Source organism: Mustelus asterias, chromosome 1 (genome assembly GCF_964213995.1).
Source record: "Mustelus asterias chromosome 1, sMusAst1.hap1.1, whole genome shotgun sequence".
Lineage (NCBI taxonomy): Eukaryota > Metazoa > Chordata > Chondrichthyes > Carcharhiniformes > Triakidae > Mustelus > Mustelus asterias.
The window spans coordinates 114,727,727-114,744,518 of NC_135801.1; the positions used below are offsets into that span (position 1 = coordinate 114,727,727).

Sequence of the window (16,792 nt, forward strand, 5' to 3'; positions counted from 1 at the left end):
TACACAATTTGTGGTTTACCTCATGGCATCTGATTTGCAGCACTCCCACTCTATGCACAAAGGACTAAGATTTTATATCAAGGAAATGCACATTGTGAATTAGGCCATGGAAGCCACTGCACCTAATTTCAGTCTGCAGGATTTTTCGTCCATTTATGATCATGAATTGTCTTTGGGCCTGAATTCTCAATGATATTGAGTCAGTATACTGATGACAACCAACTCTAATTTGTCACTGCTGCTCTTGACCTCTCCACTATCTAGGTGCTATCTAGATCTAGATTGCTGATTTGATATCCAGTCTTAGATGAGATGCCTCCAAACATTAAGACTGAAGTTGTCTTTCAGACCCTCCACTAACCTTGTACCTGCACCACCAATTCCACTCCCTTTCCTGGTTCCTGTCACAGGTAAAACCAGACTGCGTGCAACCCTTGCATCCTTTAAGCACGTTGGGCATTTTATTGTGTAAGTTCTAAGTTATGTTACTTGTGTTTGACAACACCACCCATTCCCTGCCCCCAGCCAGGGCTCAGATATTTACTGCATATTCGCTCCATCACAAAGTCCACTGTTGTGCATATCTTTAACACTAACTGCCTCCAGCGCCCTTAGCTGTTGCTGAAACCCTCATCTCATACCTTACTCATCTGCAGCCTCAATTACTCCAATTACACAGGCAGGAAATTCATGCCCAAAGCCAGTCATATAGTTCAATTTCCACCATTTTTAATAATGGTGATGACACATTCAACAGTTTAATTTGTTTAAGAAGTTATTTTGGGCTCGATTTTCCAAGCCCATGGAGACCGGGGTTGCAGCTGGACAGGAGAGTGAAAATGGGATGGAGGGGCAATTGGGCCAACTTCTTGGTTCTTTCTTGCCCCTGGAGACTTTCTCCGGAGCAGGCTGGGGCTCAGATCAGCTGTTGTTCCACAGAGATAGGCAGATAATTAGCCCAATTAAGACCATGCATTAAATCCCACATCCCCATCAGTGAATAGCCCTGCAGAAGGATTTCCCTCCATCCCAATGTCTCTGTCTGCTTGGGGAGTCTTCAGTGCAGCCTTTGTGTATTAGCCAGCAAAGGCGCCTCCATGTTGGGGTACACTCGTGGTCCTGACATGCCTCAACAATGCTTGTTAAAGAGAATGGTAATGTTATTGGACTAGTGATCCAATGAAACCTCCATCTGATTACTACCTACTGCCTTGGCTCAGTAACATTCATGCAACACAAGTGCCAGGAAATGTTTATCTCCAACAAGAGAAAATCTAACCATCACTCATTGACATTTAATGACATTACGAATGTTGAATTCCCCACTATCACACTCCTGGGGATTACAATTGACCAAAATCTCAACTGGAACAACCAGACCATGTCAGACGCTGGGAATTCTGCGAAGAGTAGCTTACCCCTGGCTCCCCAAAGCTTGTCCATTATCTAAAAGGCACAAGTCAGGAGTGTAATAGACTACTCTCCTCATGCCTGAATGTGTACAATTCAAACAATACTCAAGAAGCTTGATGTCATCCAGGATAAAGCAACCCACTTGATTCACACCCCATCCGCCACCTTAATTATTCACACGTGCCACCACTCGTGCACAGTGACAGAATGTGAAGCATCTACAAGACACACTGCATCAACTCACCATGCCTCCTTTGACAGCAACTTTCAAACATACACCTTCTACTACTTAGAAGAACAAGATGTTGGGAAAACAATCACAAACTGGATTTTCTGCTTGAAATTTGGAAGGGTATTGCATACTTGGACACTTGGGGTGGAAGTTTCCTGTCCCGCCCGCCACGGGAATTGTAGTGGATGGGACAGAAAATTCAGCAGACTATGGTAAAGGTCCGTTGGCCATTGGCGGGAATTTCTGATCCTGGGGTGAGTGTGGATGGAAAATCCCACCCCTGGAATTTTATTTAACAAAAAAAGTCGTAAGTTCACCTTTGGACAATGCTTTTGCAAATAAATCACCCAAACAGTATGGTACTTGAAGGGGAAGAGCCGTTTGTTTTGAATCACAATCACTTTAATTGAAAGGGGAAGAAACTGGCAAAGGTAAAGGCTAGTGATTTACTGGAAATCACGTGACAGAAACAAGCTTTAAGTTTTGGAGCTGCTGTGTTTGAAATCAGTGTCATTTTGAGGAATAAGCTGAGAAGAAAGTCTACTCTAGCTAACTCTTGTCTTGCCAGGAATTGTGTGTGTAGTTATCAAACTGCAGCCAGAGAATCCTCCTCAGTGTAACTTGCCTACATTTAGAAACCTGAAAAGCTGAGATGAGAAGAATTGATCCAGCTCTGTATTCCCCTCCATCGGTGAGAACCCCCAGACATCTACTGGGACTACTCTTCACAGGAGGAAGCTCCAGATCAACAGCATTAACACTCTGTTCACATTCTCCTTTATATTATAAAGTCTATCCTCCTAAACTCATTTCTGTAGAAACCTTTTCCGTTTATTCTTTGTTTGTTTGTGTGTGTGTGGGGTGTGTGTGGGGTGTGTGTGGGCGTGGTGTGGGCGTGGTGTGGGCGTGGTGTGGGCGTGGTGTGGGCGTGGTGTGGGCGTGGTGTGGGCGTGGTGTGGGCGTGGTGTGCGCGTGGTGTGCGCGTGGTGTGCGCGTGGTGTGCGCGTGGTGTGCGCGTGGTGTGCGCGTGGTGTGCGCAGGGTGTGCGCAGGGTGTGCGCAGGGTGTGCGCAGGGTGTGCGCAGGGTGTGCGCGTGGTGTGCGCGTGGTGTGCGCAGGGTGTGCGCAGGGTGTGCGCAGGGTGAGGTATTTTTGAAAAGGGATAGATTGTTATACTTCAACAGCATCCTTGGGTGTTAACTAATTCTTAGAATCATAGAAACCCTACAGTGCAGAAAGAGGCCATCTGGCCCATTGAGTCTGCACCAACCACAATCCCACCCAGGCCCTACCCCCATATCCCTACACATTTACCTGCTAATCCCTCTAACCTACGCATCTCAGGACACTAAGGGGCAATTTTTTCCCATGGCCAATCAACCTAACCCGCACATCTTTGGACTTGCAACTTTGTATCTTGCAACTTGTTTCAAAAAAGAAGTTTGTTTTGTACTAAATCAATCTTTCAGTGTTTATTGAAGATGTGGAGTTGCTGGCGTTGGACTGGGGTCGGCACAGTAAGTAGTCACACGTCACTCACCTGATGAAGGGGCAACACTCCGAAAACTCGTGCTATCAAATAAACCCGTTGGACTTTAACCTGGTGCTATGAGATTACTTACTGAGTTATTGAAATAAGTCTGGTTAAAGCCTCTTTTCTTCTGAGCCTAACAGCAGTGAAGGCAAATAATTGGCCATTTTGTTGAGTAAATTAAACTTTTAAACTAATGGAATAGCTTTTGGAGTAGTGGGCCAGATAATCTGCGCACTCCTCCCATCTCAATCATCACAAAGGCAGCAAATACATGGGAACATCGCCACCTGCAAGTTCCCCTCCAAGCCACTCACCATCCTGACTTGAAAATACATTACCGTTCCTTCGCAGTCACTGGGTCAAAATGCTGGAATTCCCTCCCTGACAGCATTGTGGGTCAACCCACAGCACATGGACTGCAGCGATTCAAGAAGTCAGCTCATCACCACCTTCTCAAGGGCAACAAGGAATGGGCAATAAATGCTGGCCAGTCCCACAAATGAATAAAAAAATAGCTACACATTATCCTGACTTGGAAATACATCACCGTGCCTTCATTGTCACTGGGTCAATATCCATGAACTCTCTCCCTAACAATACTGTGAGCGTATGCTCACCACCTGGACTGCATTGGTTCAAGGCAGCAGCTCATCCCCACCTTCTCAAGGGCAACTCGGAATGGGCAACCTCCACATCCCATGAAAGAATAAAAAAGCTAGACAACCCAGTTCCTCTCTGCCTGCAACTCTGATACGACCAAGGTAAATCAGCACTATTTCGACAAAAGCAAAATACTGCGGATGCTGGAAATCTGAACTAAAAACAGACAGCGGAATTTTCCCATCCCGCCTGCCACAGGAATCGCAGCAGGCGGGGCATGATCATGCAAACGGCCATTGACCTCGGGCCTTGGGGTGAGCGCAGCCAGAAAATCCCACGCAGAGAATGCTGGAAAAACTCAGCAGGTTTGGCAGTATTTGTGGGGCGAGAAACAGAGTTAACAGGCCCAATTTTACCATCAAGTTGCATCTGTTTTTGGGCGCAAAAACTTGGTAAAGTTGGGCGTGAGGCAAGTAGCGCAATCCATGCCCGCCTCCATGCCGGTTCCCCCTTTGCCAAGGCCCGAAAAAGGCCGTGATTGGGACAGCGCCCGAAATGGGTGCGATGGCAACTTAAATGCATTTGCATGCATTTAAATTGACTTAATGGGCTGCATGCCCAACCTTACCGGCACTTCCTCCTTTGCCACCACGTTTGCCCATCCAGAATCGGCGTGAAACAGACATGTTCCACAAAAGTCCGATTCGGGCGCTCCAGTTAGTGAGGAGGTAAGTGCCCAGCATCTGACGGCTCTCTGCTTGAGATTGGTGGGGGTGGGATGGGGGGGGTGGAGAGGGGTCTGCTGCCACCTGTGATTAGTGAAGGGGAAAGGGGGGTCCGCTGCCACTCTGCCTGAGATCAGTGCAGGGGAAGGGGGGGGGGGTGGGGCCCACAATCAGTCTGGGACAAGGGGGTCAGTAACATTGGGGGAGGTGCGGCAATGTCTGTGGGGGCCAGGGGCAGGCTTAATCTGGCCCGGGAGTGATGTGGCAGGGGAGCCGCATCTATCATTTTTTGGCTGCATGTGTGTAGTTGGAGGTGCCGATCGGAGCTGCAGGATTTCGGGTGTGTTAAAACCCGCCTGCAGGCTTCTGCAGCGCGATTCGGAATTGCTGATATTTTTTCAGGCAGAGTGCGTACGAGGGCGCCCGAGAACGGGTCTAAAAATCAGATCTGAAACACTCCCAGTTTCAAGTCCACCCAGCACTTAGAATCAAAATGGTAAAATAGGACCCAACGTGTCAGGTTCATTTGACTCTTCTTCAGAGTGAGGCACTGCCAGGTCACAGTGATATAGATGCTGATATTGGTTAAACCAACTCGTAGGAACTCAGGCCGGAATTCACAGGCTATTCACGCCAGCGGGATTCTCTGGTCCAGCCGGCAATCCACCCCCACCCGCGGGTTTTCTGGCGACGTGGGGTGCCTTCAATTGGAAATCCCATTGAGAGCGGCAGGACCAAAGAATCCCACCACCAGCGAACGGCGTACCGCCTTCCACTGGTGAGAAACACAGGGCTGGGAGAATCTCACCCACAGTCTTTAAAACAGTAAGAGATTGAGAGAAGTGATTGAAGAAATGAATATAAAGAACCATGTGAAAATTTGTATTTTCGTATGAACTTTACAGATATCAACCTATTATTTTTCCCTGTAAAATTTAACTTAACACCCGTCCAATCTCCTCTTCCTAAATACAGTACAGCAAAACTGATTAAGCTGTATATTAGGCTCATATAACCTGAATACAATTCCTTACATTCAAATAAACACTTCTACACAAACAAGCCTCTCTCTGGAGGCTTACAAAGGGAGAGATCTGTAGTCCCTCGGATGGAAATAAATATCTGAGATGTTCCATAAATTCACATCAGCAGTAAATGTTGAAACCTGTATTTTGATGGAGGATGGTGGACACACCATTAAAAAAAACGATGCAGTAATATTTTTGGAAGTTAATCATTCGTATCAATGACAAATGGAACTTCAAAGTGAACTGAGGCAAAGGATATCGTCCAATGCTTTGAATCTCAGATTTCTCAACGCACTGTACAAAGATTATTGACGGTTTTTGTTTGAAAAGCTTATATTCTTTAGTGATGTAAAATACCTCAAACCACTCCCAAAAGGCAACACAAACACTTCCTTTTTTCCCTCTCAACAATATGCAGGGAGCTCTGAAGGCTCCTTTGTATTTAGAAAGGCACTGGCTCTAATTGCTCATGCCTTTCCAGAGAGCTCTCAGTCACCCCCCTACCCCCGACCCCCAACCAACTAACTGCCAACATTATATTTCTCAAGTTTGCTCTCTGCTTTTGCATCCGTGTCTTCATTGAACTCACTGTTCCTTCACCGCTTCATCTGATTGTGAAGTCTGCTTTCATACATTCTCCCTATTTCTCAACTTAACATTGCCTTAGCTGAATACCATTTTTCTTTTGAAGATAAGCATCAATTATGCAGTGCTATCGAAGGGTCACTGAAAGTTGAATAACAAAGAGTGCAATTAATAACCAGGGTGGAAAAATGAAGCATTTTCAAATGTATAAAGAAAAATCACTAATGAAGCTTAATTCAGATTGCCACAAACTGAATAATAAATGGATTTTTAAAAAATTGTTTACACTTGTCTTCAACTATAATCCAAGCGAGTCGACACAGCACACTTACACCTTTCACCTTGCATCACCATTGCTGATAACAGGCATCAGCTCCTAGACAACATTGCCAGATAAATGAAGCTACTCTGCTATCGCCAACCCACCCAAGAGGTGATTTTTGAAACAGATTTCAATGGCAAGTATAAAACTATGGAGTAAAGTTGCACGTTCAACACTCCAGCATAAGCACTTCACGCACTGACAATCTCTATGCATGTGCTCCCTCCCACCCACAGTTTTCCATTATTAATTTTATTGTATCATTTTCAATCAATTCAATCAGCATAATTAAGGACCCACACACCCTGGACATACTCTCTTCCACCTTCTTCTGTCGGGAAAAGGATATAAAAGGGGGCTTGGGTTTAAAGGAGATGTATGAGGCAAATCTTTTACACAGAGGGTGGTGGGTGCCTGGAACTTGCTGCCGCGGGAGGTAGTGGAAGCAGACACGATAGTAACTTTTAAGGGGCATCTTGACAAATACATGAATAGGATGGGAATGGAGGGATATGATCACTGGAAGGGTAGGGGGTTTTAGTTCAGTCGGGCAGCATGGTCGGTGCAGGCTTGGAGGGTCGAAGGGTCTGTTCCTGTGCTGGAATTTTCTTTGTTCTGAGGTCACGTACCAACCGACTCAAGAACAGCTTCTTCCTGCTGCCATCAGACTTTTGAATGGACCTACCTCGCATTAGGTTGATCTTTCTCCACCCCCTAGCTATGACTGTGGCACTACATTCTGCACTGTCTCATTTCCTTCTCTATGTACGGTATGCTTTGTCTATATAACATGCAAGAAACAATACTTTTCACTGTAAACTAATACATGTGACAATAATAAATCAAATCAAATGGTTAACTAGTCATATAAATATGTCATGAAGTTGCAAAATCAGATGGTGGGAGAGGGCTCCCCAGTCAGCCAATGTTGAAACATCTTTTCCAACCGCCAATAACTCTGCACTTTCATTACATCCTCCCAGCGTGGTAAATAATTTTCCACCTTTCACTTGTTAAGGAACCATACAGATGTGCAGGTAGAGAAGGTGCAGGGAGCTCCAAGCTTTCCACAATCACTGTAGTGTTTGTGCTAGGTCAGCGCAATTGAAAGAGCTTTAATATGTTTTAAAAAAGCAATGGAAGCTGCCCCAATTTGAAACAAATCTAAATTTGGATTCTCTACGTTTATTGTGAAGAAGAAATATGAATTGGTTTGTTAGCAATGACAATCATTCCACTCAATTTGTACAATTATCTTGATTTCCACCAAGCTGTCAGTGGTAGTCAGTTAGAGATAGAGTGGAAGAGGTTAAGCAACATTATTACATTGATTTACATCTGGATCACACTTTACTGCTAGTGATTGACAGCTGCAATTAGTTAGGGAGCAGGCAGTGTTCCCCGGCTAGAGTCCTGTATTCTTAGAGCACGATTTCCATTTCAAAGAGGCACTCTCGATAGTGTGTTCATCTGTATAGTACAACTGCTGCACAGAGATTTTCAGCTACTTTACTGAATTAGAATGAAAGAAGCTGATTGATGGTCAGAAGTACAGAAAGAGTGAAATATAGAAAACTAGTAATTGAACACAGAAGAATACTTAGAGATACAATTTTAGCTGCACACAAAACCCTACACCAAGAGGCAAAAGGGGGAAAACCCCCCATAGTCTGTCAGAGAAATCTGCTCATTGTTAATGACAAACTAACTATATTATCAAGATAAAGGATACATAAGAGCATTCATTGATTAAATACCTTGAACATATATATAGAAAGATGCAGCGTCATCAAGGTTTTCGTGCCCGATGGGCACTGCGGGGATTGGGGCTGGAGTTTTATTGACCCCTTTGATACATTTTGATCTCATGTTTTAAGTTTCCTTTGATATTTGCTTCTTGTTTGATGCAGTGTCCTTTTAAGGAGCTGCTGTTGTATTTGTGCCTCAGTTTTGTTAATTTAGTTTAATTGTTTGCTCCATGAGAGTACAAAGTATGTCTTCACCTGGTGAGGGAGGAGCGGGGAAGGAGGCAGGCAGGGAGGGAGGTGGATCTCCTCGTGAACCTGCTCCTGGCTCTGTCCAAACTCACCACCAACCGGTCCAAACAGCGAGTGATCAAAATGGCTGACTGGCCCGACTCTCTGCCTCTTTATTGTGGCAATGTTTGCGAATGGGTGCTCTTTCAGAGGGAGCATGTGGTGCCTGGTGGCACAATCGAGGCCCTCTATGCCCAGTGGGCACCGTGGGGCATTTCACTGACCCCTCTAATCGCTCTTTGTTTTGATGTTTCCGTGGGAGATTTGTTTTTGTTTGATGCAAGATGCTTTTAAGAGAGGAGAGGGAAGAAGGGGAAGAGCGGAAGAAGAGAGGAGAAGGAAGGGGGAGGGGGAGAGGGAGAGGTAGGAAGGGGGAGGAGGGAAGAGGAGAGGGGAAGGGGGAAGAAGGGAGGGAAAAGATGGAGAGGGGAGGAAGGGAGGGGAGGAAGAGGTAGGAAGGGAGGGGGAGGAGGGCAGAGGGGGAGGAGGGCAGAGGGGGAGGAGGGCAGAGGGGGAGGAGGGCAGAGGGGGAGGAGGGCAGAGGGGGAGGAGGGCAGAGGGGGAGGAGGGCAGAGGGGGAGGAGGGCAGAGGGGGAGGAGGGCAGAGGGGGAGGAGGGCAGAGGGGGAGGAGGGCAGAGGGGGAGGAGGGCAGAGGGGGAGGAGGGCAGAGGGGGAGGAATGGGAAGGGGGAAGGGGGAGGAGGGGAGGGGGAAGGGGAGGAGGGGAGGGGGAAGGTGGAGAGGGATGGAAGGGAGGGGAGGAGGGCAGGAGGGGGTGGAGGAGGAGGGGAACAAGGGGGAGGAAGGGAAATGGTGGAGGGCAGGAGGGAGAGGAGAAGGAGGAGGAGAGGTTGGGGGAAGAGGGAGGCATGGAGAAGGAGGGAGGAGGGGAGGAAGAGGAGGGGGAAGGGGGCTGCACACAAACTTGAAAATATAGAGGACTATAGGAACAGTTGAGGTCTGATCAGAATATGTAAACAATGACATCTGATGCGATTATAAGGTGATGCTATAGTTTGGATGCTGAGTTAGAGGTGGTTCTCTTTGAAGGACTGCTCTATCCCAGCCACTAGTAAAAGGTCACAAACTACAGAGAAACATGATACTGACAGCCCGACAGCTTAGTTGTAATGGCAACAGCACTGAGTGGTTTTAATCTGTAGTCCCGTTCTGTTATTAAATCACATTATCAGAGCGCAACCAAAATATAATACAATTTGTGAAAGAACAAATGATTGCATCAGCAAGGCCACACATGGTTGTGGATGTTTATGACCAAACATAAATGAACCAGTGTTCGATGGTCTGACAGTTATGTACGTGTTTGGAATTTTAAAGTGGGAAAGCTGACTGCCAACAGTAAAGGGCATCATAAAGAGATAGCTCCATCGATAGCTGAATTACACTGCCTGGAGTGGACTTGACCCACACAGACCAGGGCAGGCACCAATCTCCAATCCGTCCTGTCCTCAGTTTGAAGGACGGGATGGTACAGATGGCTTCAAAAACTGTTATGAAAGGAGAGGAGAAAAATTGTTCCAGCTTACATCCTGGCATTTGGCAAATGCGGAATAATCACCTCTTTGGTTATTTTTGGCCACATAGTTTGTTCAGATTCACTTTCACAAAAGGAACTCTATCTAAGGAGTTAGCAAGTTTTTTAATAAAAGGAAGAAATCTGGACTCTTAAAATAAAAAAAGTGATATTTGATGAATTCTAGATAACAGAATGTGCAGATTAATTGTACATTGTAACCTCTGTGTTTGTAGTCTCCGCAATGGCATCATCAGCCTCTTCCTGAATGGGTACCCCTTGCCTCTGAGGAGCCACCCCTCCAGCTCTCGCTCTCCCTCAAAGCTGGGATCTGAGAATGCCCCAAGGTGAAGCTGTCATGGACCCTCCCTGGGAAATGGGCACGTATCTGCATGAAACACATCATGTGGTCTCAGACAAGCTACATATTGAGGGACAAGTATCCCTTGTGGTTCATGAATGCATAGCACCACGGAGTGCACAGGGCTACGTGGGTGCAGACAATCAAACCTTGCACCTGGGGCAAGCCCAAGGTGGCAAAGCCCATGGCCCTGGCATCTTAGCTCACCTGGTCCTGATCCAAGTTGATATACATGTGAGCCCTTGCACAACGGTCACCTGTGCTGCCCTGGAATGACCCACTCGCATAGAAATTTAGAAAGGCTGTGAGTTTAAGGCCCATAGGCAGTGGATGTCCTTCTATTCTATATGGTGCCAGTTCTTGCAAGGTCTGGCAGAGGTGGTCCACCATCCCCCGGGACAGATGCAGCCTTTTACGGCACTGAATCTCTAACATCTGCAGGTACGATGACCAATGTTGATTAGGGTATGTGATGATAGACATCACCATCACGCCTTGCATAGGGGTTCACATCAGTGTTATCAGTGTGATGTTGCAGCCTTTCTGGGAATGTCAGTTCAATGTCTGGCTTGCAAAGGTGGAAAGGTGGCTTCCACTAAATGGCTGTGCTGTTTGGCTGCACACCATTTAATGCCATAACCACCAGTTAGGGGAGGCCGGGTGTTTGTACAGCCAAGTGTCTGTCTCTTGTGGCAGACAAGGCACAGCTGAATCGTGTGAGGCCAGCAATGAGCATTCCCAGAGGACACCCTGTTTCTCCCAGGTCACAAGAGATGCAGAGCTGAGCAGCCTTCCACGACCCACTGAGATGGACCTTTACACGCAAGCACCTGACAATTGGTTTTGATGCCGGGCAGCTTCACCCCTTTGTCCTCACACCGCTGCCTGAGTGTGGGTTCCAATCACACTGCAGTCATCCTCCCCCGAGTGCGAGGCCCTTCAGGCCGCATGAGGGGAGACACAGCCCATTTCTGAATCTCCTGCTCTGCCCTGACAGCTCAGTCGGTCATTGAACCCCACGCAGGTAACTCACAGTCTCCCCCAGTGCTGGACCTCTTGTTTTGAAGCCCCCGTCCTCGTGCCAGCCCCCACTAAGGTCGGGCACTCCCTCAGCTGTGATATGGACAGGAACCCAGAACGGAGGGCACGGGAAGCAGTGCCTCTATACCAACTTTCACAAGCCCTTTAAAGCCCCGATATGAAAGAAAGGCAAGACCTCAAGTGACTCCTCCTGACCCCTCTCTCCACAATGGCGATTCTGGGTGCCATACCCCTGGCCCTGAATTTAACTTATCTGTGTCCCCCGAGTCCTCTCCGGTGCCCCCTGAGCAGTGCACACCGCAGAGGGTGAAGGCTGCCTGAACACTCAGCTCTGAACGATCCGAAGGCACCAGGTTCATGCTAATGTAAAGCTTTTTTAAATGGCGTCCGCATGACGTCACGTCGATGCCTGCCGAATATCCAGTGAAGGGGGGAGTCCTGGAAAGAGTGCTCGCTAATAACATCTAATGTATTAAAATGAACTTTCTCTGGTCCCATGGTGTGTTTCACACCAATCCACTGGCGAGGGGCCGGTAAAATCGGAACTTGGAAACTCGCTGTCACAAATTGTGCTTTCCGGATTTTGAACGTGCGCCGCCTTTCCCGCAGATGGAGAGTGTGGATTCAAAATCACCTCAGACTGTCAGTTTTGGGATTAAGGTGAAATAAAGCCAAATGTAACATTCGTATCAGACAACAAAGCTGGCATTTACATTTATATAGCACCTTTCCCGTCTTCCAGAAATTCCAAAGCTCGACCAATTAATTATTTTTGAAGTCCAGTCACTTTGGTTTTATAAATGAATATGGTACAATTTGAACATAGGAATGCTCCCAAAAAAAACCTGTTAATTGAGGGATAAAGGTTAATCATGACACAAGGACTTTGTTGCTTGCCTTTGAATAATGCCTTGACGTCTTTTATTTCCACCCAAAAGGCCAGACTTGGTTTACGTCTCATCCAAAGGAAGGAATCTCCGACAGTACAAACATTCCCTCAGCACTGCAGCATGAGAGAGTTCATTTGGATTATGCACTTGTGTCTGGAGTGGGACTTGAACTGCTGACCTTCTGACTCAAAAGCAAATACGCTTCCACACAGCTGAAGCTGACATTTGCAATTCTCACTGTCTTTCTTATCTCAGAAAAGTGACTGCAATAAATTGCAAAGAATAACTTCTCATAAAAAAGAACTTATCTTGCCAGAGAAAGTTCCTTCAGCAATAAATTATAAAACATGTAAGAAGCTATATTTACAGTCCAGGTAAATTCAGCTTTTAGAATGAACATCTCGGTTAAAATAGCAGCCAGAGCAATGGCATACAATAAGTGCTCATGTCCCTCTTATCTGCAATAATTATTTCCAGCCTTCTGTATACTTTCTGGTCCCAGTGCTCAATCGGCAATATTAGAGTGAGACAAGCACAACATCTGCTGAGTTCTTTCCAGGTGAGGTGACCAAAATTTTGCAGGATCCACCCTAATTATTTATGACGATTTCCTGACCTGTAACAGTAGCTGAAATCTTAGAAGTATTTCCATTCCTTTCAGCATACCAGTGAATGGGCAGAGTTTGATTATCCTGGCTGAGGGTTATGAAGAGTAAAGCAAAACAATTCTCCAAACAAAACCTTAACTACATAGATCCAAACATCTAAAAATGCAAAACTCCATGACAAAAAGTGCCACTGCCAATCTAAAGATAGTTTCAAATGCTCAGACCCTTTAAGAGTTCCATCAGTCTTTGTGCTTTCCTCGGCCCTTTCTTGATGGTGCAGCAACAGCTTGAATTTATAAAATGCTTTTAACAGAATAAAAATGTCCCAAAGACACTTCAAAGGAGCTTCATCAAACAACGTCTGACACCAAACCACAAGGAGATATTCAGTCAGGTGGTGAACAAAAGTTTGGTCAAGGAGACAGGCTTTCAGGAGCCGAGAGAAGCAGAAAAGTTTAGGGAGAAATTTCCAGATCTTAAGGCCAAGGCAGCTGAAGACACAGCTACCAATGCTGGAAGCTCAAGAGGCCAGAATTGGAATGGTGTGGGGTTGGGGAAGGTGACTGAGGTGGGGAGGATTCGTGGAGCGATTTATAACTGGGATGAGAATTTTAAAATCAAAGCAATGCTTAAATGTGAGTCAGTGTAGGTCAATGAACTCATTTAAGGGATTTGGGCGTTGCTAGCTCGGCCAGCATTTATTGCCCAACCCATAATTACCCTTGAACTAAGTGGTTTGCTAGGCTATTTCGGAGGGCATTTAAGAGTCAACCACTTTGCTGTGGGAGTCACATGTAGGCCAGCTAAGGTAAGGATGGCAGATTTCCTTCCCCAAAGGGCATTAATCATCATAGAAAGAAATCATAGAAACCCTACAGTACAGAAGGAGGCCATTCGGCCCATCGAGTCTGCACCGACCACAATCCCACCCCCATATCCCACCCGCTAATCCACGCAGGACACTAAGGGGCAATTTTAGCACAGCCAATCAACCTAACCCGCACATCTTTGGACTGTGGGAGGAAACTGGAGCACCCGGAGGAAACCCACACAGACACGAGGAGAATGTGCAAACTCCACACAGACAGCGACCCAAGCCGGGAATCGAACTCAGGTCTCTGGAGCTGTGAATGAACTCTTAATGAGCTCTTAATGAACCAGATGGTTTATAACAATCAAAAATGGTTTCATAGTCATCATTAGACTTTTAATTCCTGATTTGCATTGGATTCAAATCTCACAATCTGCCATGGTGGGATTTGAACATGGCAGCTAGATCATTACCCCCAATCTCTGGATTACCAGTCCAGTGCCAACACTATTCCCCTATGGGTGAATGATATTTGGTGCGATCAACGACAGGGCACAACAACAATGTTTTAGATGACTTCAGGTTTACAGAAGGCAGAATGTTGTAGTGGGCAAGCAATGTGTTGGAATAGTCAGGTCTAGCGGCGGTAGAAGTATAGATGAGGTTTCAGTAGCAGATGAGCTGAAGCAGGATAAATCAGGCAATGTTACTGAAGTGGAGAAATGAAGGAGCAGGTACGTGATCGGAATCTCATCTCGAAGTCAAATGTTTCTGATTGAGTTTGAGAATCCCATATGCAAGATTTCCTTTAAAGAAGTGATTTATCAACTTGACCTCCCACGTTTAAAGATTTTACAGTAATAAAAAATGAACAGCATGAGAAAACTGAAAAATTCCTTTGCATTGCTAGTATCTACTGTTTAAAATTTGTCTTTAAAAACTCAACATTTCTGTTTCTTACATTGTGTTGTTATTCACTTTATATATTTAATGTAGAGTATTTGTTATTATAATATGTCTGAGCTCGGTATCTTCCATTTCAAAGCAAAGTACAGTAGTGTTGCAGCAGACCGTGCTTAATCCTGTAAGCAGTTTACTGCAAGTACAAGCAGTTGTTAACCTTCAGGTCACACTAACTATAGATCACTGGGGACAAGATTCAAGTACACAACTTACAGTGAAGCCACTTAGAATATGGTTCCATAAATTCACAACTGTAAGAGTTACCGCAATGGCAATGAAAATAAAATAACCTAAAACCACAGGAGTTGAATGTAAGGACAACTGGCAACATGAACATTTCACCTATCTATTGAAATCTTTGCAATGGAATATTCCAAACTAAGGTCAAAGTGCAAATTTGCACTTAAGGAGAAAACCACTTGAACTTTCTAGAAGCTATGTAAATTGGGTGTCAGCTTCTGCTCTGGTGAGTTGAAGATCCCCCCCACACCCAGGTGTCACTACTGAGATGATTTAATTTTCTGATATGTATTAATGGCCCAGACTTGGCAATATAGGGCTTAATTTCAAAGGTACAAAACTTGGAAATGTTAACACTGAAAAGAATTGTAATCGATTCAGGAGAACATATTGGCTATCCGACAGGAAGCAGAGAGTCGGAATAAATGGGTGCTTTTCTGGTTGGCGGATGGTAACTAGTGGCGTGCCGCAGGGATCGGTACTGGGGCCTCAACTATTTACCATTTATATAGACGATCTGGAGGAGGGGACTGAGTGTAGGGTAACAAAGTTTGCAGACGACACAAAGATAAGTGGAAAAGTGAATCGTGCGGAGGGTGTAGAAGGTCTGCAGAGAGATTTGGACAGGCTGAGTGAGTGGGCGAGGATCTGGCAGATGGAGTATAACGTTGACAAATGTGAGGTTATTCACTTTGGAAGAAATAATAGCAAATTGGATTATTATCTAAATGGAAAGAAATTATAACATGCTGCTGTGCAGAGGGACCTGGGGGTCCTTGTGCATGAGACGCAAAAACCCAGTCTGCAGGTGCAACAGGTGATCAAGAAGGCAAATGGGATGTTGGCCTATATCGCAAGGGGGATAGAATAAAAGCAGAGATGTCTTGCTGCATCTGTACAGGGCATTGGTGAGGCCGCAGCTGGAATATTGTGTGCAGTACTGGTCCCCTTATTTGCGGAAGGATATATTGGCCTTGGAGGGAGTGCAGAGAAGGTTCACCAGGTTGATACCAGAGATGAGGGGTGTTGATTATGAGGAGAGACTGAGCAGATTGGGCTTGTATTCGTTGGAATTTAGAAGGCTGAGGGGGGATCTTATAGAGACCTATAAGGGGCTGGATAGGGTAGAGGTGGAGAGATTCTTTCCACTTAGAAAGGAAACTAGAACTAGATGGCACAGCCTCAAAATAAAGGGGGGTCGGTTTAGAACAGAGTTGAGGAGGAACTTCTTCTCTCAGAGGGTGGTGAATCCCTGGAATTGTCTGCCCACTGAAGTGGTGGAGGCTATCTCGTTGAATATGTTTAAATCACGGATAGATGGATTCCTGATCGGTAAGGGAATTAGGGGTTATAGGGATCAGGCGGGTAAGTGGAACTGATCCACTTCAGATCAGCCATGATCTTATTGAATGGCGGGGCAGGCTCGAGGGGCTAGATGGCCTACTCCTGCTCCTATTTCTTATGTTCTTATGTTCCGACTGCTGAAATGGGCAAAAGTGACAGCTGAAATCTAAAGCAGAAAAATGTAAAGTGTTTTGATTTGATTTTATTATTGTCACATGTATTAGCATGGAGTGAAAAGTATTGTTTCTTGCACGCTATACACACAAAGCATACCATTCATAGAGAAGGAAAGGAGAGGGTACAGAATGTAGTGTCACAGTCATATAGAGTGGAGAGAAAGATCAACTTAATGCGAGGTAGGTCCATTCAAAAGTCTGATTGCAGCAGGGAAGAAGCTGTTCTTGAGTCGGTTGATACATGACCTCGAATGTTTGTATCTTTTTCCCGATGGAAGAAGGTGGAAGAGAAAATGTCCAGGGTTCGTGGGGTCCTTGATTATGCTGGCTGCTTTGCCGAGGCAGCGGGA

General features: G+C 45.7%; 1 protein-coding gene across 2 annotated transcripts in view; it reads right to left on the bottom strand.

The window, feature by feature from the left end:
• Nucleotides 1–16,792, bottom strand: part of lnx1 (ligand of numb-protein X 1) — a 204,497-nt gene that overhangs the window by 140,813 nt on the left and 46,892 nt on the right. The window lies entirely within an intron of this gene.